This window comes from Panthera pardus, unplaced genomic scaffold (assembly GCF_024362965.1).
Source record: "Panthera pardus isolate Hobbes unplaced genomic scaffold, ASM2436296v1 HiC_scaffold_11, whole genome shotgun sequence".
Lineage (NCBI taxonomy): Eukaryota > Metazoa > Chordata > Mammalia > Carnivora > Felidae > Panthera > Panthera pardus.
In genome coordinates this window covers 30001881-30028088 of record NW_026526666.1, presented here as the reverse complement: position 1 = coordinate 30028088, position 26208 = coordinate 30001881, and the positions used below count along the sequence as shown (strand labels likewise).

The 26208-nt window shown below is 40.7% G+C and overlaps 2 long non-coding RNA genes across 2 annotated transcripts in view; both read right to left on the bottom strand.

The window, feature by feature from the left end:
• The window catches only part of LOC128774216 (uncharacterized), an 18191-nt gene extending 5772 nt beyond the window's left edge, over nt 1-12419 (bottom strand). Inside the window, exon 1 of the long non-coding RNA XR_008418699.1 lies at nt 11916-12419. This is a non-coding gene — a long non-coding RNA (uncharacterized LOC128774216). The remainder of the gene's footprint in view (nt 1-11915) is intronic.
• LOC109246259 (uncharacterized) overlaps nt 1-13203 on the bottom strand; it is a 64375-nt gene extending 51172 nt beyond the window's left edge. The window contains exon 1 of the long non-coding RNA XR_002071284.2: nt 13042-13203. This is a non-coding gene — a long non-coding RNA (uncharacterized LOC109246259). The remainder of the gene's footprint in view (nt 1-13041) is intronic.
• Between the last annotated feature and the right edge of the window lie 13005 nt (nt 13204-26208).

Sequence of the window (26208 nt, the reverse complement as noted above, 5' to 3'; positions counted from 1 at the left end):
AAAATCAAATACTATGCATATTACAATCATGAGACATTATATGCAAAATAACACTGTATTAAACTACATGTTTTTAAACATCTGAATTAGAGTTTAAGGTTCAATATTTTCTTCTAAGGTGGGAGAGGTTTTTTCATAAAACTGGTTAACAAATAATATTGCTACATACACATATCTAGTAATTTTTCTGGAATTAAGTACATTTTCAGTGAAATAAGCTTGGATTTATTGATGAGGTTGCTTGGTGGCAGTGAGACTTTGGAGGGAAAGAGATGGCATTGTTGCTGCAGTAATTTTCACCCTGAACATACTATGTCTGTTTTTAAAATTTGCAATGCTTGTCCATATCTGTTATGGATATGCACATGTAGAGGGTCTGTGGTTCTGAAGCAGCAAAGGACTATATGTTGCAAATGGCTCCAATCTAGTGTTTAGGAAAACCTTGGATGCCTGCAGTTCTATGGTTCAGAGCTTCAGCCAACCTGAGCCCCAAAGGTAAGCTCTGCAGTGTCTTCCACTCCCGTGTGGACAGCAATATTCCTGGCAGAGATCTGTAGGTTAAACAGGACCCCTGGACACAGGAGAACAGAGTGGGAAATGTCCCACCTATAGTTAACAGCCTCGTCCTCCTGGACAAGGGAAGGAGCAAACATCACACATTTATTTCTCCCACATAAAATCAGTTGGTGAGTTTACTTCTTTTCATTTTCTAAAAACAACACAGAAATTCAATGCAAAATGGGTTTCAAACTAAGATATATAGAAATCAGGAAATTCAATTTTTTGAACTGAGTGTAAATCATGTTTCATTCATACACAACACATGCCAGAATTTCCTTGTAGCAAGCAAATTCACTGCAGACTGCAGATCTGCAGTATATCACAATACAATGTGGCAACCACAAGTGTGACTCCCTTTCTTTCAGTCTTAATTGTAGTATTATAGCAAATACAGTTTCAGATCAGGCAAAATGTGATCTACCTGTAAAATCCTATAAAGTCTACACTTACCTATGTACAACCCAGCCTATAAGATTATGTTTCTAAGATTAAGGGGAAATTTTAAAAGAAAATCTTTTGTTGGTAGCTTTCCCATCTTCTTCTGGCCAGAGACTTAAGTGAGCTATTTTTTCTACTGATTTGTCAGTGTTCCCAAGCCTCACTGGGGCCAGGAAATTAACACAAGTCAGGTCTAAGATGCTAATAGACTTTCTGCTTAGGATCAGCCTGAACACCACATTTCCAATTTTCAAACTAATACCTATACACTCCTGCTGCAGTGAGAGCAATAGGCATTTGGAGAGAGGAAAAAAAAATCTGGGGAATACGGGGGTGAAGAGGGTAACATATACAGAAAGGACAGAATCCCCCCCCCCCCACAACACCCACATTGTCCCAAGGGGGTAAAAATAACAATAAAGAATCAGCTGAACAGTTAACCTAACTGCTCTTAATTTCAATGTTTCAGAGAAACTCCCATCCCAACTTCTCATTCTCAATTCCTGACATGTAGAAAACAGGTCTAAACAGCTCTACACCTATTTTCTGGAGAGCCTGAAGGCTGAAGACATTGTTTACATAGATTCAGGCATCTTACAACTAATGTCAGTCCTTTGTGGAACAGGAGGTTCTCTCCCAACTCTGCAAATAAAATAGGATTGAAGATTACTAATTAGGCAGTGGAAACCTCTAACAGAAATCCTGGAGAAGTTTCCAAACTTCTAACAGTGTCTACAGAACTAAGAATGTCTGCATTTGAAAAGGGGTAGGCCTCTTGGGTGCTGAGTGTGGAGAATACATGTGTGGGTACAAGTGTGGGGAGGCAGGTCAGGGCCTGATTGTATCTTCAGACTGTAACCTACATAGGTGGGATCAGATTGCTAAGAACACTTCCCAGGGGGTTTCTGGTGGGTCTTGGCTATCTTGAGATAGCTTTTGCATGGCTCTGGAATTTCACTTAAAGGCAGGTACTGTGCTCGGCTCTTCAAGGTCACCCTTTTCTATGAAAGAAGAGAAATCTCCCATGGAGGAAGCCAGCCTTTTAATTTTTTAAGTACAAGAATCATCCCTATCTCCTTATAGGCCTGAAGAGAAATTCAGCAAGGTTGCATTTTCTTACTTTCGGAACACACTTACTGAGGGTGCTGCAGTGAAGATGGGCAAATAGCAGGTAAAATAAAGGGAAAGGAATTTGAAAAATAAATTTAAAAAATAAAGGGATAGGAAATATGACTTTAAAACAGAAGTAGAACAAATAAGTATTATTCTAGCCTCTCCTTCTTACCCTGCTCCTTCCCTCCCCTGCCTCATGAAAATAAGCCACCAGAGTCCTCTAGGAGACTCTAAGTTTCTACTCTTAAACGGCTCCTTTTCCAAGGAGGAACAAGGTCTGTTTTTTGATGTGGGGCCTCAGATGCTCTGTTATTGCAACTTAATTTTGTCATTGCTTCTGTTCAAAGATTATTTGGAATGAATTGTTTCTTTTGTTTACTATCCAACAAACGACCTCTGCTAATCTTATATTTTATCTCCCGAACATATGGAAAAGCTATTTATTCTAGCCAATCACAATAAAGTGAAGAAAACCCCATTTTATGGAAAAATATATATCACTAGTCTGTTGATCATTAAAGATATGATTACCAGTGAAAACCCTCTGAAGGTGGCACATTTATGCTTCTAGGAACAGATGGGGACACGCATTTTCCTTGCAAATACTTTTGAAATTGCTCTACTGGTAGCAGTATAAAAATGATATACAGATGCCAGGGCCGGCATGGCTAGGAGGAGTGCGCCAGATTTACACAGTAAAGCCTTCACATGCAGGCTGTCAGTTTTGATTGATCTCTACTATACCTCAGGAACTTGTTGACTAGGTAGGGAAACAGTGCAAATAATTCACTGCAGCAAGTCAGATAATTCACACAACCAATCGGTCTGCTTCACTTTCTGGCTGTGACATATGAGCCTTCCCTACAAAGATGCATCATTTTCCAGCTTGAGCAATATTCAATGTCAGGGAAGAAAAGGTATTAAAGCCACACAAAAGGAGGCGGACTATCATAGGACCAGAAGTTGTTTTAGTGATGGAAACCAGATTCAGCTCAAGTCTAAGTCCTACCAGAGCATTCAGGCCCAATTGTCATTATCATATTGATTAAAAAAAAAAAGTTCATCATAGTGCAATTTTAGGTTTAACGGCAACGGATCGGGAAAGAGCAAAGAATTATCCCACAAAAGCACAACATTCTTACCGCAGGGACGTTTCCCTGTTCCAGTTCGTTGATGGAGTTGATTAAGTTTAAATGAAGCAGACACTGGATAAAAGTAAGGGTATTGACCACTGGGCACTGCGATCCGTGCTTGAAAGGACCTGATACATGCAGAAAAGCAAGATTTGCTAAATGCTCTAATCTTCAATCAAATCTTACATCAATACAGACAAAGTTTGGTAATGAGAGATTCAATGAAGCATGCGGGAGAAAGAATTAATCCTCTTGGTCTAAACTGGCTTCAACTTTGAAGCTTGCTCCGAAGGAAAGACAGTTATCTAAATGCTAAATAAGAAACTTATTGTACTTTTCATGGCATGCTAATCTTTTGTCTATTTCATCTCTATTATGTGTATGCTCGTAGATTGCAGTTGTCATGGTGATTATATCAAGCCACGCTCAGGGAATGGTGGTGAGAAGCCAGGCATGGAGGTGGAAAAGACCCCCACGCAATCCACAGTATGGGGAGGGGGAAAAAAAAAGAGGGAGAGAGAGAAGTAGGCAGGCACCCAATACCGCCTGGGCTCCTTCCCCACCAGGCCCCTGCCTGGCTCTGGTTTGGGCCAATGAGGCTTGGGCCTTGCAGCATCTGCGTGGTCCCCTAAATGAGGCAAGCAGCATTTGGTAACAATAACAATGGTGGCCAGGAGGGGATCCTTTCCCTGTAAAGGTTCCCAGCTTTTAGTCTGAAGGTTCCTCCCTCTTTTCACCGAGTCCCCTTCCCCCTAAGGGCTGCAACCAGGTAGGTGGAGAAGACAACAGGAGAAGGACAGAGAGAGGCAAAGGCTCAGACCCTTGCAGCCCCGCCTGGCAAAGCGGTGCCCAGGGGCAGGAAGGTGAGTGATCAGATCCTGATTGCTGAAGAGGAATGTGTAGGGAGAGGAGCAACCCACAGAGCCCTGGAAGGAGGTGGAAGCTAGATGGTCACTGGGCCCTGGTGACCAAAAGTGACCCTGGGCCCTTTATGTGTTTTACAAAAGTTGCCAAATTAAGATGGGATTATAAGTGCTCCAGTCCTTGTCAGGGCTGAAAGGCTGGGAGCCTCAAATATGCCCCAGCAGTGTTGATGAAAAGCTTAAAAAGTAATAAAAAGGAGAAAAGAGCAGGAAAGTAACATGTATAACTCTTATTAAAGAGAAGAGCCACGGAGAGGTTGTGAACTTGAATCACTGTTTGAACTTTAATTTGTTCATTAACAGGATTTGCCCCTCACTGCGAATGTTATTACTTCCCTTTGCCGCTCAGCAACAACTCTGGGCATAATGAAAGAGTCTGGCAAAAAGTTAAACGCCTGGTAATTAATTCATTTAATTGAAAAAAAAAAAGGGGAAGAGAGAGAGAGAGAGGTCCCACTGCAGAAGCAGAAGGCAGAAGGGTTGGAGGAGGGGGCAAGGCTGAAAACTGCATGGAGGCCCTCTCCAAGGCTCAATGTCACCCACCAAGGAGGGGACATGTGGTCTCTGATGAGGCTCTTTCAGCAAAATTAATGACAGCAGCACCCTGAATACCCTCTGTCCAATACCACCTGCCCCTGGTTCAAACCCCGCTGGCCAGGGCTTCAGCCAGGAGCTACTGTGGATGATCTGTTAGGGTGGCATGGATACCAAAAATCCAAAAATAGCATATATTCAAAAAACACCTCTCATTAAAAAGTGGAGAAATACCTTTTGCTTTCTCTCCTTCCTTCCTTTCTAACAAGTTTCTTTTGTGGTCTTCAGTTTCCAAGATGGAGTGAAAAGGAGTATCAGAAGCTGGGTATAATCCTCATGTTTGCATCTTAGTATTAATCAGCCTTATTTCCACCCCCACCCCAACAGATAATTTAAATAAACTCAAGGGATGAGAAATGAAATACACTCCTTGCCCCTGCTCAGAAGCAACAGGACTAAGCCAGCTTGCTTTGCCTCTAACCTCACAGGGCCTGCCTTTTCCTTTGTCATTTATCCCCTTTCTATGTTTGTCAACCACTGTGCACAATCCCCTTGGCATGTGCATCCTCCTTCCAAGGGAAGCAATACTTGGCTACAGTTAACTACCGGGATACCCCAGACACCTCAGAGCTATTAGCACCGTGTTGCCCTTGCCCCAGATGGGAGAACAGTGAAATTCAGGAAATCAATGGTAGGTCAGTTATCCTTTCCTGCTTAACATGTTTAAGGCCTACCACCGAAAAGTAATAGGTAGTTGCAATTTCCTCACATTTTAAAAACTGGTGTCCATATAATCAATGCAACTTTCTTTAGAAAAACAATTCTCTACCATTTATTCTCCCATTACAAAACTACAATGGGCAGAAAAAAGAGAGAGGTGAGGAGAAAATGAGACAATATAAATAAAGCCCCTCTAAACCAAAGGGAAAGGACAGCATTTTCTCATCCAAATCACAATGTCACCAAAGTCACCAAAATTATCATTTTGCTACCTCACCATTTAACCCAATGTGACTACAATCCTAACCTCAAACTCTACACTGCTACAAATGACCTGTACTTATGTCTTCCTGGAAACCAACGAAAGGCACAAACTCATTTTCATTAACAAGGAGAAAGGAACAAAAATTTTTAAAGGGCTATTTTTTAAGCTAAAGCAAGTTCTAGGACTTACTTAGCATTAAAGTTACTTCCCACCTTTTACAGTCCCTGAACATCAAGTTCTATTTTCCAAAGTTGTGGGTCTATAACTGATTTTATTCTGGACAAGTGACACTATTAGGAGTCTACACACAAAACGAAACACAAAGGTTCCCTAACTCCACACTGTTTAGTCTTTAGCTCTGTCTATAAAAAAAACTTTAGAGAGACCAGGTCAACCAGGTCTGGTAACCCTTCCACTATCCTAATCTATACACCTGTCACCTTACATGTGCAAAGTGAGTTTCTTCCTTTTTCCAAAACAGCTTTCAGAGTGCCTTGATATTAACTAAAATAAACCCTCACATTACTGGAAAGCCCTGGATAGCTCTGATAGCCTGTAACAGCCCTACCTCCTTAAATTGGCCTTTAAGCCTCCTCACCACTCTCCCTAACTGGACATTTCTGGTTTGTTTTCCACTACTAGTTTACACAAGGCAAGACAGCTCTTCAGACAGCCCTCCCATTGTCCTCTCAAAACACCACATGGATTATCTTCATTTCACTGAACACCTGTGAGGTGGCAGGCACCATGTTAGGCATTACAAACATTATCTTATTTAACCCCTTCAACTTAAGGAGATATGATTACACCCATTTCCAGGTTGTAGAAACTGAGACTAAAGAAGTTAAGATACTTGTCCAACCAAAATCTCACCGCAGAGACAGAATTCTTATGCTTATATATCTGGCTCAAAAGCTGGTTTACTTTCCACTCTGGCATACTCCCACCCCTGCTATACTGTGTGTTCTGATCACTACTTCTCCCGGCCATCCGAAATGCCTTCTCAACTCCACCATATATATCTGAATCCCACCCAGCCTGCAAATCCCAAAGATAATTCCCACCTCTATCTTGAAATCTTTCACCATTCATCCTAGTCCTTGGCAGACTGCTGAACTCTTCATTATCTGCAACACTTATATGGCATGCCTATTCTCTGCCCTGCACGGTCTTGTCAGTTTTCTTTTACTCAGTCCCTTCCAACCACATTGTAAGCTCCTTGAAAATGGGAATTCCTTTGTATTCCTTTCTCACTCCCCAGAGTCTAAAAATATAGCTCCTATTTGCTGAGCACACAGCAACAATCCTAAACAATCAGGTACAACAATCCTAAAAAGCAGATACTATTATTACTGTCATTTTGCAGATAAAGAAAACAAGGCTCGGGGCGATTAAGAAACTTGCCCAAACCACTCAGCAAGTAACAGATGTGATATTCAAACGCAGACTACCTGAAACCAATCAAATGCTGCAATATACGACACTGGCTCAAATACACTGTGCCTCACAGAATGTGAATTCATGAAGTATCACTGTGTGGAAGATATTCAACAAACTTCCAGGAAACCTCCCTTTAACCAATGACTTCAGACAAGGGGCACTGTTTTTACTCTTTAGTAGGGTAGATTCTGAAACTCGACAGAAGGAAAGATGAGTGCATACTGCCCCATAACATCCCAGACCTCTCCTTCTATTCTCCCCTCCTGTCTTGGAGCCATGCCCCCTGTTGGTGGGAGCCAATGATGCTGTCTTATCTGTATCTGTACTTGTGTTTCTGTGAGCTGGAGCTGCTGCTGGGGAAAGAACAAGAGCCTCTGTAACTTTTAAATACACAGAGGAAAGTAGGAAAAAATAAAAGATACAAGTGTTAATTTTTTTTAAAGCCTGCAAGGGGTTGGGGGGAGGTTGTGCTATCTCGGCAGCAAAAATGGGTTGCTCCTGTGGGAGGAATAACAATTGCAAAAAAATGTTCACAGCTGACCAATTACACCAATATATGGAACTTCAATCAGCTTCTGTCCTCCCGTAAGATATGAAGATGGCAATGGGAATTAATGAAATGTCTAAGAAAAGAAGAACTTCTGAGAGTACAAAAAACAAGGCCTGGAAGTCTGGCTACTTTTCCCCCCACATGGAGAGCGTGTCTTCAGTGCCAATGCTGAAGATCTGGACTTGATAGTATTAAGCAAGCTGGCAGGTTTCTTTACAACCAACAGCCCTTCAGGAAGCTTTTTATTTTATTTTTTTTAAATCTCTTGCAATGGCAACAGAGTACTACTTCTTATGAACCTGAGAAAGGAGAAATAATGACTACATTATCCACCTGTCTCTAGTATCCATGCTAAAACCACTCTATTCTCCCAAGTTCCCAAAGGTAAGTTTCCATCTTCATTTATATTTTGGTTTAAATATGTGTATAGCTCAAGAGTTACAACCCTTACCTTTACCTACAAAACCTGTGCAGTGGCACACAAAATCCTGCACTTGCACAGTATTTAATAAACCAAGTCCTTCCATTTACTTCGTCTCAGATTAGGATCAAAACTACCTTTTGAAGTAGATCCATGGGGTACCACTATGATTGATATACATTTTGCCTAAAAGGAAACCAAAATTTGCTCCAAGTAACACAATTGGTACATGGTAAACCTGGTCTCCGCTCCTGGTCCGGTTTTCTTTCTACCACATGATACTTCCCAATTTTCAGGGCAATTTCTCACCTTTCCTATATTCTGGATCCACATGTGAACTTTGTAAATCTACCACCAGGACCCTATTAATAAAGAGATGGGCTTTAAACTACTAAGAGCCTCCTCACCCCAATCCTATAGACAAAATTTAGTATTTCGACTCAAAGTAAGAAACATCTGGATGTTTATTAAGTCTATAGAAGATGAATAGACATAATGGTTAGGCTAGCCATTTCAAAAGAAAGGCTAACATTACGTCACTTATTTTTCCACCATTGTCATATCTATTGAGGATTTCCTGGGTACCTAATATTTCCTTGTACTTATAATGTAAAATTTAGGAGTTGTTTAGTCTACCTAATGGACAAACCAGGTCTACCCAGAAAAGAACTGGATCTGTCTACCTTGTTCACTGACCTTTAAGTTGGGTATGTAGCCCTGGTATCCAGGACCCAGCAGGTCCCCTTCCCTAATTTCTGGGCAATATCCAAGTTCATCAAAGCAGACAGGACTCAAATTTCCAGACCTCATCAACGGTTGAAATAAGGTCATTCTTTTCGTCTCAGCTCAAACTTGGTTAGTCTCCATATCCAATCTAACTCTTGGGTGAAAGAGAAGAACACATTTGTTGCTTTGGGACTGTTGCCCTATTTCTTTATCTGCTGGCTGACCTTCCCTATGTAAGTGCACCAGCATTTGCAACATTCAGTTTAAGCTGGAAGGCTCTTTCATCTTTGTCCCCTGGCCTTGATCTCTCATCATTATGGTCTGAATCCCTGCTAATCACTAATGATCCCGTGGCCCTTTATATAATACTAAGGTATTAGACCTGAACTCTTAGAAAAATTCCTACTCAGCTAATTACATTCTTTCTGCTTTTCTTGGTACTCCATACAGTCTCAGCTGGAGTTGAATCTCAACTATTCCCTCAGATTTTAAATTGTTTGCTAGTGGTTTTTGGAAAGGAATTATAAACTCTTCCCTCAAATAAATTCAACTAATTATGATTCAAAAGTCCCATGACCTACCTCTTTCTCTTTTCCTAGTCTTTCTATTCCCTCTCTCATATTCTGGTCTTGAATATAAGAGTTTAACTTCACTGGGTGAGGAGTTTCATGATTCTATATTTTGATAGTATATTGTTAACTTAAAGCAGTACACAGTGGTTCTACTACATATCTACTTTGGGGTCTGTATTCACAACCAACTACTAAACATGACAAACGTTTCAACCCACAGGTTACATTTAACCTACAGTCTAAGGATCACCGAATTTTTTGGTAATGGTGAATGCCTTGCTCACAAAATAGAATACAGGTGAAATTTGGTTTCTTAACTGAGTATGATTCTTTTATATTTCAAGGAATGTGAGCACCAGTTCTATAGAACTATATATGGCAATCCTGAATTTAGCCCATGACATCTTGGATTTTTCCTATCCATTTCCATATTCTAGAACTTAACAGCTTTTGTAATCATAGCAGCAAAACTGAACTCTCATAAAATCCAGATCAACCAAATTCTTGACAACGTAACTTTCTGAGCATGTCTCTGTACTGTATACCATTGTACTATACATGTATATGACTGTTAAATTAATAATTCATTGACAATCAAAGAGAATGTACAGCTCCAAATGAGCACTTTTCTTAAAGCTGTCCCTTGGCAGCTACTTTTATTCCAATGGTGCTGCCATTATCCAAACTATGTTTGTATAATGACTTTAGAACTAGTTTAAAAGCTACTAAAGAAAGCCATCTAATTGTCCTTCTGATTGTTTTGATCCCAAATTATACTACCCTGACTTGATCAGTCTCCCTACTCTTCAGGGCACTGAAAGTCTACAAAAGAAGATGACTTACCACTGCCTAGGCTTTTTAACAAGATGTGCTGTGAGTTTTGAAAACAGTGCCTAATGAAGAGCTCCAAAACAGGTTTGATCAATGGCAGCAATGAACGCATCATTGCAAACTTCCAGGATGACTAGCTGGATAAAGACACACTAAAATATATGTGCAAGTCCTGGTATAGTTGTCTACATCAGTTTATAGTCATATCCTGGTTACACAGTTTCAGCTCTACAGCACACATTTAGAGTAGAGATAAAATTATTCTTAACATCTTCTATTACTGTACTTCACAAAATTTGACATTCTTTAGGTGCATCTTATACATTTCACACAGAAATGTCTTGATATTCAAGAATATAGGCATTGTTCTGAATTATCTGAAGCATTATCCACAAAAACATTCAAACTATAAATAATCGGGATAGACATATTGGGTATGTTTTTTCTATTTCTATTAAACCAATGAAAATGAGTTTTAACCAGGTGTATTTGTGACTACTTGGGATGTGTTTGTTTGCTTAACTGTAGGCCATTCTTATTTCAGATTGGGAGAGAAAGGAGTATGTGGCTTTGATTTTAACTAAAAATATCATGCCTTTACTCACACAAAACCAGATAGTCCAGTATACCATATGAGGAACAAGACATTTTTAGGAAAACTTGACATTCTAAAATAATTAAAAGAATGTCATAAGCCCATTCGATCACGCAAGCCCTTTAAACATTGTTTTTAAAGCCTTAAGGAAAGGGGAAAAAAAAAACCAAACAAACACATGCCACTGGGTAGGTACAGGGCACTCACTAGCTGGAGAAAACTTCCTGACCTGCAATTTTTCTTTCCTTGACTTACTACTTGAGAGTAATCAATCCAATCTCTCATTTGTATAAATGAAAAGCCACAGTTTTTAACTCTTTCATAATAATATTCCTCAAATTTCCTGGAGCCAGGAGAAGATACACATATTCTAGTTACACTTCAACAATTATTTATTAGTTGCTTATGGGGATCATGTTCAATGGCAAAGTGAAACGGAGGACCTATAACAGATAATGAATAAATACTTAGTGAATTAATGAATGGAGGAAAAGAAAATCATACCTTGAGTCAACACATGCGGAGTCCATGGTAAAACTGACTCCTACAGAATCTGGTCTGTGTAAATACAGTTTGTATTATATAGTATCAAGCCTAAAGTATTTGCTTAGATTTGGATGACTTCAGATGTCAGAATTCATTCATCAGGGCCCTCGCAATACTTTTGAACTTAATCCCTTGTTTTAAGTGACTCCTGATAAAATCAGTCTTTAATACCCAAGAGTAATACCTAAATAGTCATTAAGACTGTAGCTTTACAGAATATTTACCTGAATTCCATACCTGAGATAAACTGTACGTTTCACATACCCAGCACTTGTACTAAAAGCATATGGGTCTCTCATTCAAGCTACCAGATGATTTTCTTGCACAACTAGTTTCCTCACTTTTCCAATTATTCCAGTTTTAGAAGATGTTTGGTTTCATAAATAGCGCCTTCTCCCTGACTTACTGTGGACTATTTGGTAGGACACATAACATCTCTGTTCCTCGGCATATATGATAGAACAGCAAGAAGATAAAACCCTCCTCCTTCCTGGGGGACTTTTGTGAGTATATTGATAAATACCTACAAAATGGTAAATGTTACTACCTCTTTCAGCATTTTGAAAGATGTCAACCAAACACAAAATATTTTTGGTGTGTGAATTAAAATGCCTCTTCCTGATGGTCTCAGATGTTTCCTTGTAAGATAGCGTGTCAAGAACTGGCTTATATATTATCCGTCCTCCAGAACGCACTGACATCACACTTCATAATAGCTTGGTATGGTGATTGCTGTCAAAATCGCCTGCATGGAAACATCCGTGCCCTAGACTGACATAACGTATTAGCGTGACAGAGGACTAAAGAACTAAGAGTACCGCGCGAAGCCCCGACTTTGAGCACTTGGGACAGAGGGGTTGGTTACGTGTGAGCTGAAGGGCCTCAACCCTGCTTACGCTTCAACTTAGGAAGAAAATAAAAGTTGCCTGGAGGTCTCGTGGGCGAGGCGGGGAGACCAGAAAGGCAAGTGCCTGCGACAAGAATAGGAAAAACTTTTTTTTTTTTTTTCCAAATTCGAATCCCATCCAGGGCTAGGCCTTTGCGTCCCCCTTCTCCATGACCGCCAGGCGACGGCACACACTGCTGGGAAATAAAAACGAAACGAGGGTCTGGGGGTGCGATCGGCTCCACACCCCTCGGGTGAGGGGTGGGCAGGGTCTGGGCACCTAACCTTTCTGGCCGGCGCTCTCACCGCATCCCCCAGCGAGCGACTCGCCGGCCCCGCAACCTCGGGCACGGGCGACCCCCACGAGGGCTCGCGTTGCCAACCGCCCGACCCGCGCTCTCCTCGCCCTCCGCTGGGGTTTGCGGTGGGCAAGACTCCCCGCGAGCCTGGGTCTGTCACGAGCCCTCTTCCCCAACTGCGCCGTGAAAAGCAGAGCTACGGACTCTAAACTGCACACAAAGCCCCCAACCGGGCCGCGGCGACTCCACGCTTCGCTAGTCCGGCTCCGGGAGCTAAGAGCCTCGCCCCGAGAAAGCACCTCTACCTCCCTCCCCCCACCCACCCCCTGGGGAAGCCCCGCTGAGGGGCAGCAGCGAGCCGGAGGTGAGCCCCTCCGCACGTGAGCACCCCCGCCCCCAGCAGGGCCCTCTGCCCGGCGGACGCTCTCACCTCTAATGAACAGGCGGTGCCGCCTGCGGGAGGAAGAGAGCGAGTGGGGAATACTCACACTGGGTCGGGCCGCGCAGGGACTTCGTCGGGAAGGACCCGCGAGCTGGGGACCGGAGCCCCAGCCGGTTGCGGCCGCGCCGCCGCCTCAGAAGGGAGGCCTCTACCGTCCGGCCGCGGACCTGCAGCTGCCTCGCGCGCACGCGCACGCGCGCGCCGCCGCCGGCCCCGCCCCGCCCCGCCGGCCCCGCCCCGCCCCGCCGGCCCCGCCCCGCCCCGCCGGCCCCGCCCCGCCCCGCCGGCCCCGCCCCGCCCCGCCGGCCCCGCCCCGCCCCGCCCCGCCCCGCTGGCCTCCTTTTCTGCCGCTGGCTCCCACCCCTCCTCTCCGCCAGCTGGTGCAATCGGCGCGCTCCTGGAGACGTACGCGAAGCGACGTGGAAAGCCTTCCACCAAAATGAGCTGTGATATCCTTTTGATGGCTATAATTTATTCCAAATCGTCCCTGGACTGAAACGATCAATTAGCAGCCCGAAACGCACTGTGAAGTAAATTGTCACACTCTCTATTACAGGATGGTTATCATATATTTATAAGGTGTGTTTTCTGCAATCAGAACCAACAAGGTGTTGAGCGATCAGTCATAAACGCACTTCTTCAAAAAGAGCGGGAGAGAAGCTCTAGCATTGTATGGCAGAGGAAGAAAAGTCTTATGACAGTTATTAACTCTCCCACCCTCTGCCCACGGTGATGTTTCCTCTTGGCATCTGGGAAGTTCAGTGAGGCTAGAACTCTGCACCAACTCTCCAGGCCACTCGTGTGACCCCGAGAGAAGGGTCCCTGTGAACAACAGAGGCTCAAAGCCCCAAGAGGAGTGGTTACCTTGCTATGTAAATAGAGATCAGGCATAAGAATCCTCACTCTTTCTCTCTGGCCTTCCTCCCACCCAGGAGAATAATATCTTATTCTTCCCCTCTTAAACTTCTGGCAGAATGGTTGCATTCTATACTTAATCTTAAGTGCCTTGTCTTCCTCAGGTCTCAGGTTGTTGCCTTCTTCTCTCTGATAGTCAGGTGTTATGTACTGTAGAGATTATGCCATGGTGATATAAAGTTTACCTACAGAGAGAACTCTGCATTCTGAATTGGAATCTGCCACAACGGACAAACTCTGAGAAAGTCATTCAAAATTCTCATTCAGTCTGGTAGACAGTCTTGACTGGACCAAACTATGGAGACATGGTTATTTTGCCCTTACAGTCATCTTTAATGACTACACATGGATATACATCCAGAACTTCTGAGTTTCCTGTCACAAGCTATCATCACATTATCATCCATCAACCACCTTTCAATCATTTTTTTTTAATGTTTATTTATTTTTGAGAGAGACAGAGACAGAGCATGATCAGGGGAGGGACAGAGAGAGAGGGAGACCCAGAACTGGAAGCAGGCTCCAGGCTCTGAGTTGTCAGCACAGAGCCCCACACGGGGCTCAAACTCACAAACTGTGAGATCATGACCTGAGCTGAAGTCGGAGGCTTAACCAACTGAGCCCCCCCAGGTGCCCCTCAATCATTTTTTAGAAGGATTCTGGTTTGTATCCAATTAATATTCCTTTTGCCTGAAAAACAACTCTGAAGCCCAGCCTATTGATTTTTGTGAGGAAAGTTTAGCTGCCAGGAGCATGCCTCTATGGGCAATAAAGTGACATTTGTGAAGAGAGAGTCACAAGGTGGGGTAAGATCCAGAGTTTATACCACATTCTTCTTAGATTAACTGCCCCCATGATTTCTGAATGGCCAGGCTTGCTGCAATGCTAACCTCTTAAAAATGGACAGAAAGGAAAACTGGTTGGGCATTTGAGTTGTAAAGGCAACTGTTGCCATTGGGCATCCTCCAGCATAAATGGAACACTATGTCCCTCTTTTAGGAAGCACAGGAACCAGGGAGCCTTGCCTCATTTGAGTGAGTAAAGAGCATAGTAAAGAGCCAGCAGCACTTCCACCTTATAGTTTCTAAAGTCATTGACTTAATTTGCATTTAACAGCTAGTAGCTAATATTGAGCATTTACTCTATGCCAGGCATTGTGCTTTAAATTATATGCATTATCTTATTTTATCCTATCAACAAACTTATGGGGGGAAGGTTCCTCATTTTGCCAATAAGAAAATGAAATTTGGCAAAACTAAGTAACTTTTCCAAGAGCAAACTCCTAGTGAGTGCTGATCTCAAATCCAGGCCAGTCTCCAATGCCCATGCTCTTTACCCCAATAATATAATACCTCAAAATTTTAAGATTTTGACTTAGGATTTTCCACCAAAAAGATTCTAGTGGAGCTGATGACACAATGAAAGTGGTGAATTCTGGGAGAAGAAGGAAAGAACAGCTGCCTGCAGAGGAAAGACACAATAGATACATATACCCTTACTGGGTAGGTTACCCCTTTTCTGTTCTACCCTTCCTACATCCCATGACTTCTTTTTCAGAGTTATCACCTGCCATCTGGTGTCTAGCCAAAGAGACCTTACCCAAGGTCAGTGATGACTGCTAGGCTTGGGGTGGGGGGTTGGGTGGGTAGAGTGGATGAGCAGACCCCAGAGAAATCACAGCACCCTGGGGAGGAGACTTAAGTGGGAGGCCAGTGTTGGCCAGAGGCCCTTGTCCCAGACCCCCAGCTCTGAGAATGAAATGTTGCTTCCTAATGGACTTTAAATTACCAACATCGCTAAACTCTCCCTTAATAGACTTGTAAAGATCTGCTTGCTACCTTTTTCCCCCTTCATGTAGAATTTGTAATCAAGAGCCCAATTTTGTCATTTGGAAATACTAATTATCTAATCACGCCATGCTGCATAACGTACTTGTCTGCCCAATTAGCTAGGACAATTATTAAAATTCAGAGGCCTAATTATGTCTCAATTTAATGCTGGCAAACTTGCATACAGAGCAGTAATTAAAATCCTCTCTTTCCCTCTGCCTTTAGGGCAGGGGATGATTAGGCCCTGTCAGGGGGTGTACTGAACTAAACCAGTGAAGCGTATTGTGCAACATGACCCTGCATTGTTAAGTGTGTCAACATATTAACCTGAATTCCCTTCAGCCCCCACATAATCACATTTGGTAGAGGAATAAAGGAGCTAAAACATGAAGCATTTTATTAAAAAAACATAAATTCTTTTTAATTAATGCTATGAGAGTTCTGATGAATTTCATGCTTCCAAGTGCTGGAAGACATAAGACTGGTTCATCTAATTACTGGCAAATTTGCTCTTGTTAAAACTACTTTTTTTTACTCATTTAAAGAAAATGCTTTTTTTTTTTTTTTTGGTGGTGTAATATAAAAAGAAGAAGAAAAGCCTAGCTACTTGGCTTCCAGTAATACAGTAGATTACCAGTTTTGTTTGATGATAGAACACAAGTGAATGTTGACTTCTAAAAGAATCAAATCCAAGACTGGAGGCATTAAGAAAAAAAGGGGGGGGGGGCTAGAATTTAATACTTGAAAGATGTTAATACAAGTGAAACATTAAAAATCATAATATTGAAACAAATTCAAAATATTTACCTTTTGAGCTCATAAGTTTGATGTCTGAAATAAAACCAGCATGAGGAGACCAGAGCAGAGCACAAGTTCTCGTTGCTTCCGAAGTCCGTCAGCATGCAGGAACCCAGACAGTGCGTGTTTACTCTCCTGGCATCTCAGTCCTTTTCTCTATGAACTAAGGAGAGCCACCAAACCCAGTAAAACTTCGGAGCTGTCTTCTAAACTCTGGGTTTCACTAATAATGGAATATGTGATAGATTTTTCATGTATTCAACTAAAAAAGGAAAGCATTGTGTCTACACCCAAAATGAATTATTCTGGAGAAAGGACTTCTTTCAGTTGCTTCTAAACTTCTTGCTGCATAGATAGTTTCCAGAGACACACAAATACACACACACACACACACACACACACACACACACACACACACAGAGTCACTTATTTGGACGAGCTTCCTCTCAATTGATCTCATTTTGAATCTCATGCCAACCTTGTGACACAGTAGGCAAGGCAAGCCTGTCTCCATTTTATTAATGTGGGGCAGTTAAGATATTTATTGAAGCTGACCACTGTACCCCCCACTTCCTAATTATGGGCAGGGCAAGTTGAACTCAGTTCTGCTTGCCCGCACTGAATCTGACAGAGTATCTGTGAATGAGACCCCAATGAAGGATGCTTGGTTTAGTAAAATACCTCAAGTTGAGATCAAAATATAGATAATGTTATAAATAATGACAGAACAAGGGAGCCTATATATCAACATTGGAGGACCTTCTTTCTGTCCTTCGGTCAACACTTACTTGCAACATGTTTAGTCATATCGGTTTATATTTGGTGACTTTGGCCCATGTATGGCCTCTTTTAAGTTTTTACATTTTCCGAGATACATATGATTACATCGAGTTGGTGGTAGTAAAAGTACAGTTCCTTCCTCCTACTCTTACGCTGGGTACATCATGGGATAGAAGATGGTGTTTAGGGACCACTCTGGCTGGTACAGCCCCTCTTACTAACAAAGACAGTGACTACAGGTAGTCTCGTCAGGAGATGGTTGGCTGGAGCTATGACAGGCCCTTAGGTGCTTGTGCTATAAAACCAGGCGGTAGCCCCTCCCCCAAGCCTCCCACAGAGTGTGCCCCGTGTCTTGAAAATGGCCTTGCTCTGAGTCTCTTTGGATGGCAAACTGAAGTGCAAATCTGTGTTCTGACTTGTTCCTGTGGCTGTCAGCATGTTTTCCTCTTGTCAGCAGCAATTGACTGGTCAGGCTCACCCCTGTACAGCAATTGTAACAGCTCATTGACAGGCTAGTGACCCAGCTGGACCTGATAATGGAAAACTATTGATTTTTGTAGGCTCCACGAATCTAAAATGAACGACCGATGTAATGTCATCAATTGTCTCGGACTCTGATAACCCAAGGGAAAAAGTTTCAGGGATTGCTTGTATTGCCTGACAATAGTGTTTCAAAATCTCCCTAGGTATATGTAAGGAGAAACCCATTTCCTGTGTGTTTTCCTTAAAGGACCCCAATTAGGCAAGGCTTCAATTCCTAGCCTTGCATGTTAAATAAAGTGGGAGTTAGCACTGCCAATCGGCCAAACTGGAACTTGATATACTATTTAGACAAGATACTTGAGGAGAGGCACTTTAGAAAGGAAATGTTCAAAATGTTTATTGTAAAACAAACTCACAGAAAAGAAAAAAAAAAGGTTGGGATTAAACCAAAATATACTGGCTCTCAAAGATCTTTATATATGAAATTAGGATAGAACGATTAGGCTGTCTCTGCTGACCTGAGTTGATTTGTTTGGTAGAAAGAAAGGCTTGAAGACAATGCAGACATACCTTGGGTGTGTGTTGAGGGAAATCACTATTTCATTTTGTTTTTCAAACCCTTTTCTTAGTTGATTATTTCAAAATACTCAAGCATTGCTCAGTGTATTCTTCAGAAACAAGAGCTGTTTCTTTTTGAGCTAAATTAGCAGTACGTTAGATCTAATTTTTCCCACTAGACAAATCCAGAGAACTCTGTGCTGAGTTATGGATAGAATGTCTGATAATGGTTTCTGCTGAAGGGAACTTCCTTAAAAAAAAAAAAAAAAAAAAAAAGAAGGCAGGTTATTGATCTTGGCTGCCAACTCAATACATTTAGTTCACAATTCACTTGTAGTGAGAACATAATCATCTTATGGAACTGATCAGATTCAGACATTCTTAGAATACGGTTCTGAGAGCTGGTTGAAAATCATACAGCACAGAGGTAACAGGGGTGCTTCCTCAGCCATTTGCTCACAGGGGGCTAGAGAGAGAGCCTCAGTGAGGAGCTGGAAAGAACAGACCCCAGAGGTGACAAGTCCATGTGCAGCAGGGCTCCTATTCACAGGATCCAACAATCTTCACACACTCCTGTAATGGTCCCTTTATGGCCTTTGATCAGCTTCACCCCTTACAACACTACATTCCTGGTTTCCTAGTGCTATCAAAACCAACGTTGCTGTTTGGCTGCCCATTAGTGAAGATACACAAGGATAAGACCTGAAAGAAATTAAGCTAGACCAAAAAAATCCAAAAAACAAAAAGCAAAAACCATCCATTGGCATTTGGACTTTACTAAATATAAAACACTTGGTGCAGAGAACACAAGATTTGCCTGCTTCTGTGACATGTTCTTCCGGCCCAGCCAAGGTATCAGCAGCTAAAACTCAGGGGCTAGGTCTTACATGTTTTGGGGTTCTCCAGAGTGGTTGCCACAAGGCCTTACGTGTCACAGACACGATAGTCTTTGAAAAAAACAGCCAAAAAAGCTACTTTTAAGTATAGAAGGACGAAGGTAAGCATTTTCCAGTCTGTAATAGATTTTGGAGAAAATCATTGAAATCATGGTACCTGTCCATGTGCCTGTCTTCAGGTTCGTGCCAGTCCGTGAAGAAATTGCACTTGTCTGTGGTGAAAATATGAAGAAGACTAAGTTATGTGATTTTATATAGCAAAATTACATCTTTTAGAAATTCCAAAATTGAATCTTTTGGGGGTGTTGAACATTGTTTCTTTTCACAAATAATTATGATTAGAGGTGAAAGATGCTTTTAATTCGTATCCTTACTTGACAAGCCAAGATAAAAAGTGGACAAAACCATTCATTGGTCCCAGTAGCTTAAAAATGACACTTATGTGGAAGCCAAAAGAATGAGAGATTCTAAATATTCATTATTCATACACCTTATTAAAATTAAAACAATTACAGTTATCTGACTGTCAATAAACAGAAATATTTGTGATTAAGACACACAGCCCTAATTATGATAAGTGGACCACACTGGACTAAAGTCATTTGGGGCTTCTTTTAGGTTTCTCTTCTATTTTTTGTCATTACAAACCAGTTATGGATTTTTAAACCCAAATCTGTGATTCAATTGAAATGCCAAAAAATATCTTATTCATCATAATTTTAACTTCACCATAATCTTTTCTGACAACGTGATTCTTACCTCCAGCTCTATGCAATGTCAGCTCTGTTGCCAGCAGCAGCTGCACAGAAATGATGCCATTTGGAGGAAAAAAAAATAATTTTGTTTTTTAATTTGATTTATAAAGTGCACATTTAAATCCATATTACATGCTTTGCTGTGCTTTGTAACTTGTGCTATAGATTTAAATGTGTTAAGCATCTTCCCTCTAATAACCAATCATAAAATTAATAATAGAAGATTAAAAGCTCTGGGTCCACTATCACCTCTGTTTTAACCTCTCTCTGCTGCTTATCTTTCAGAATGCTTTAGGCTGCAAATAAAAGTTATTTCATAAAGCAGAAGGGCAAAAATCTCATGGCCCCTCCATTTGTGACAATATGGATGGACCGTGAGGCCATCAGGCTAAGTAAAATAAGTCAGAGAAACACAAATACTATATGCTCTCACATGTATGTGGAATCTAAAAACACCAAACTTAATACAAATTGAAAATAGATTGGCAGGTGCCAGAGGTGGGAAGTCAGGAGTGGGAGAAATAGGTGAAAGTGGTCAAAAGGTATAAACTCAGGAGATGTAATGTACAATTAACAATACTTAATTGTATATTTGAAAGTTGCTGAGAGAGTAAATTTAAAAGTTCTCATCACAAGAAAAAAATGTTTTGAAATTGTGTGATGGATGTTAACCTAACATACTGGGACAATAATTTTGCAATATAAAAACAAATCATTATGGTGTGTACTTTAAACTACTACAATGTTATATGTCAGTTATGTCTCAATAAAATGGTGAGGGAGGGGAATCTTGTGGTTCCCGTGTTGATTGATTTAGTATCTCAGTAATATAATCAAGGACCCAGATTTTTTTCTAAATTTGTCTTCAGCCATCTCAGCATGTTGACTTCTCCTAATTTTATGTCCTTCCTTCATGGTGGCAATATGGCCATATACTTCCATGGTCACGTGCAGATAATATTTAGCATCAGAGAAAGGGGACATTCCTCTGTTGTATCCTTTTAAGCCTTGATGAACACCTTCCCAAAAGTCCTTTTGAGTTTACCTCAAGCCTCTTCCAGAGTAATGTCCCAGGCCTACCTCCAAATAATCACTGGCCAGAGGAACATGATTGGATGATTGGATTACCATGATTGGATTATTAAACTAGTCTCTATCCACCCACTGGGAATAGAGAAGGGAACAGCTTCCCCTAAAGGATATCAAACCTGAAAATAAATTACCAGGAAAAAAAGTAAGTTTCTCTTAACAAGGAAGAGAAGAGGACACATAAACTTAGAAAAACTATTTTGATGACCTTCCCTCTTAGAATCTAGCCACCATGTGAGAAGTTGAAATAGTCTGAGGACATAATACTAAAGGAAGGCTGAACTTGGAGAAATACTGAGGCATTAGAGAAATGAATAAGACTCTTTTGACCTTCCAGGTCTGTTCAAATGGATGTACCCAAGTCAATAATCCAAGACAAAGGAACAGAACTGCTCAACCAAGCCCTGCCCAAACTCTTGACCCAAAGAATCTTCAGATAGAATTGTGGTAATTTTAAGCCTCTAAGATTTAGAGTAGTTTGTTACATAGCAATAGATAACTAGAACACCCCATAAAATGTCTTGAACAGAGACACAATTCAAATGTAAAGGTACTAATAGGTTGAAATTAAAAGATGAGAAAGGATAGGGGCACCTGGGTGGCTCAGTTGGTTAAACGTCCGACTTCAGCTCAGGTCATGATCTCACAGTTGGTAGGTTCAAGCCCTGCATTGGGCTCTGTGTTGACTGCTCAGAGCCTGGAGCCTACTTCAGATTCTGTATCTCCCTCTCTCTCTCTCTCTCTGCCCCTCCCCTGCTCATGCTCTGTCTCTCCCTCTCTCTCTGAAAAGTGAATAAACATTAAAAAAAAATTTTTTTTAAGATGAAAAAGAATATACCATGAAAACAGTAAGCATATGAAAACTGGAATTACTACATTAATATCAGACCAAAATAGACTTTAAGACAAGGAGTGTTGTCAGAGATAATGAGTAATAATTTAAATAATAAAATGGCCAATTAATCAGAAAGACATTGCAATTATGTGTGTATGTATCTAAATCAGTTTCAAAATACATTAAGCAAAAACTACAAAAATAAGGAGAGAAATGGATAATCCAGAATTATAATTAAAGATTTTAGTGCCTCCCAACAACTAAACCCCCGGGTCATTAAGAATATAGAAAAACATAAACATAATTGACATTTATAGCATGCTCTACCAGACAACTGCAGAATACACATTATTTTCAAGGGCACATAAAAGGTTCACCAAGATAGACCATATGCTAGGCCATAAAATATGTCTCAATAAATTTGAATAGACTGCAATCATACAAAATATGTTTTCTGACCACAAAAGAATGAAATTAGAAATCAATGACAATGGAAGAGATTTTGAAAGCCCTCAAATGTTTGGAAGTTAATACACTTCTACTAACCCATGGCCAAAGAAAAAAAAATCACAAGGAAATTTAGAAAATATTTTGAACTGAATGATAATGAAAGCAAAGGTTTAAAATCAATTACCTAAGTTTCTCCATTAAGAAACTGGGAAAAAGGGAGCCTGAGTGGCTCAGTCAGTTGAGTGTCCCACTCTTGATTTTGGCTCAGGTCATGATCCCAGGGTGGTGGCATCAAGCCCTGCATCAGGCTCCACACTGAGCTTGAAGCCTGCTTAAGATTCTCTCTCTCTCTCTTTCTCTCTCTCTCTCTCAAAAAAAAAATAAATACATAAATAAAAGAAACTGGGAACAGATGAGCAAAATAAACCCAGGGTAAGTAGTTTTATTTAGGAAATACTAAAGAAAATAATAAGGACAAAAGCAGAAATCCATAAAGGAAAATAAAATAGAGAAAATTAACAAAGTCAACATTTGGCTCTTTGAGAAAATTAATAAAATTGATAAAACTCTAGTTAAGCTGATCAAGAAAAAAAGAAAACACAAATTTAAGATATCAGGAATGAAAGAGGGGATATTACCACAGATCCTATAACTATCAAAAGGATAGTAAGGGAATATTATGAATAACCATTAAGACTTTATATTCAACAACATAAGTGAAATGGACAAATTTCCTTAAAAAAACTTACCAAATTTGATGTGTAATAAAATAGAAAATTTGAGGGGCGCCTGGGTGGCGCAGTCGGTTAAGCGTCCGACTTCAGCCAGGTCACGATCTCGCGGTCCGTGAGTTCGAGCCCCGCGTCAGGCTCTGGGCTGATGGCTCGGAGCCTGGAGCCTGTTTCCGATTCTGTGTCTCCCTCTCTCTCTGCCCCTCCCCCGTTCATGCTATGTCTCTCTCTGTCCCAAAAATAAATAAAAAACGTTGAAAAAAAAAATTTAAAAAAAAAAAAATAGAAAATTTGAATAAACCTGTATCTATCCAAGAAGTTGAACTCATTATTACCACAACAAAAACAATAACAAAACTCCAGGTCTGTTGGTGTCACTGATGAATTCCATCACATCTCAAAAGTAATAAGTAATCTTAAAATAGAGGAGAAAACATTTCCAAATTCCTTTTATGAGACCAATATAACTGATGCCAAAACCTTAAAAGACATTAGAGATAAAATTGCAAACTAGATACATACCCCTTATGAGCATAGATGCAAAACTCATTAACAAAACATTAACAAATTAAATCCAGGAATATATACAAAGGATGCATACCCTCACCAAGCAAAATTTATCCCAGGAATTTGAAGTTAGCCTGTCACTTGAAAATCAATGTAATTCAGCACATTAACAAAATAAATGAGAAAATTTAAACATTTGGATATATACAGAAAAAGCATTTGATGAAATTTAACCCACATTCTTACTAAAAATTTTCTGCAAACTAAGCAACTATGATATTGTGATACAAGAAATAAATGTTTTTGTTTTTACCTATGGTTCCTGGCACAGAACCTGTGCAACACTTGTAGTTTCCTAAATGATAAGAGCTACAAGGGCATCTTTTGTTATACTTAGTTTCTGACCACGTTCTTGAAATAGCTCCAAAGCATAAAGGTAAAATGAGTATATTTTGTTACTTGTAACAAGCTACTTTCAACCACATCTGAGTTTATGTTAACGAGGTGATTTTTGAAAGGTCCTTACATAACCACAGGATGAGGGCTGGTTGCCAGGAAACCATGTGATTAGAGGGCTGGAACTTTCAGTCCCCTACACCTCCCCTACTGCCCCCCCCCCCCCCACCTCCAGGGAGGGAAGAGGGTCTGGAGATTAAATCATTCACCAATGGCCAATGATTCAATCAACCATGCCTACATAATGAAGTCTTTATAAAAATTCTGAAGTATGGGGGATGGGCAGAGGGAGTTGGAATAGGTGTGTGTGTGTGTGTGTGTGTGTGTGTGTGTGTATGTAGGAGGACTGGACACCCATACAGAATTCACCAGGTTGGTAAACACATGGAGATGCTAAGAGGGTGGTGCACCCAGAGAGAGCATGGAAGCGTTTCACCTCTTCCTCCATACCTTTCCTTATGCATCTCTTCCATCTATATTCCTGAGCTGCTCCTTTTATAATAAACTGCTAATCTAGTGAGGGAACTTTTCCTGAGTTATGTGAGCCATTCTAGTGAATGATCAAACCCGAGGAGAGGGTTGAGGGAAGTTCCAATTCATAGCTGGTCAGTCAGATGCACAGATGATAACCTGTACTTGACAATCTGAAGTAGGGGCAGAGAGTAAGTAGTGTCAGAAGTGAGTTAAATTATAGGACCCCCAGCTGGTATCTGATGAATCAGAGATCGTCCTCCCCTTTGTCTTCTACTTGTGCCCCTTCTCTTCCCTTTTCAGGTCACTTTATGTGAAGGCCCCACCACCTCCACTGAATACCTCACTCCAAAGTAAGTAGAGAACTCCTGCTGTAGCAATACTGGGCCCTTCTTTCCCCTAAAAAGGAGATACTGTTTCCTGAGAATAACTTCTATCTTTGAGAACACCAGTCAGCACTCTATACAATTCAGGGGTGAAAAAACTGAAAAATTACGAACACTTCAGAAGTCATTCAGATTAAATATGCCCTTAACAGCATAGATTTTTTTCTCAGCAGGCCTTAAGCCTAACCTTATTCTCAGTCTCCATGGAAAGTCTGGCCTTCACAGTTTTTTTATTTGTTACAATAAAAGGCAAAGATTTCTCTAATATTTCCAACATACAGGTTTCTGAGACCCACAGTCCTTGAAGGTTTCTTTTGTTTTGTTTTTTAAGAGTATTGGCTAATGGGGCATGCGCGGTTGGCTCAGTTGGTGGAGCATGTGACTCTTGATCTCAGGGTTGTGGGTTTGAGCCCCATGTTGGGTGCAGAGATTACATAAAAGTAAAAAAATATATAAAAAAATTTTTAGAAGGTAATTTTTGTATTTTCATTGTTCAGAATTCTATTTCGTTTAAATTTTTATAACAGGCATCTCTCTTATTTAAAAACAAAAAAAATGAATAAAAACTTAATAGAAAAAAAGATAAATGGTCAAAGGAAATGAACAATTTTTCAACGAAAACATGCAAATCGCCATTTACCAAAAATGTTAAATGTATATTTTAACTAATTTTATTTTTATTATTTTTTCCATATTTATTTAACAATTTTTTAAAAATAAGTTCAAAACAAAAAGCCTGGGCTGTTGACCAAAACTTTGAGGGGTGAGGGGCTGAGAGACAGAAGGAAGTCACTCCATTGCAAACAGTTTCTTTAAGTTATGCATAAGTTGCAAACATCTTTGTTTACAAAAAGCAGTTTCTGGTCAATTTATGACCTTTCTGTTTGAAAGTACCAGCCCAACTCTATGTGGCACAGGAGTCCTTTGTCTCTCATCAATGAGCCATTATGTTCATTTGGCAACTTTCACCAAGATTCCCACATCACTGTTAAACACCTATTCTTTCCTTGCAGCTTTTCAAGGTGGTAAAATTGTTTGAGGTTCATAAGAGTGTGTTAGAGGCATGCCTGCATTCACAGGTCAGCAAATTGAATTAGCATGAACTTGAGCCCCATGCAGATGTTGGGCAAACCTAATAAACATTTCCTTCATGAAGGAAAAAAAAATCATTATTTTCACATTATTTACTATTTGCTTTGTGAAATACCTCCCCAAATAATTGCCAAAATGTTTTTAAACCCAGAGAGAAGCCTTGGAATTTTAAATAAAGTGGT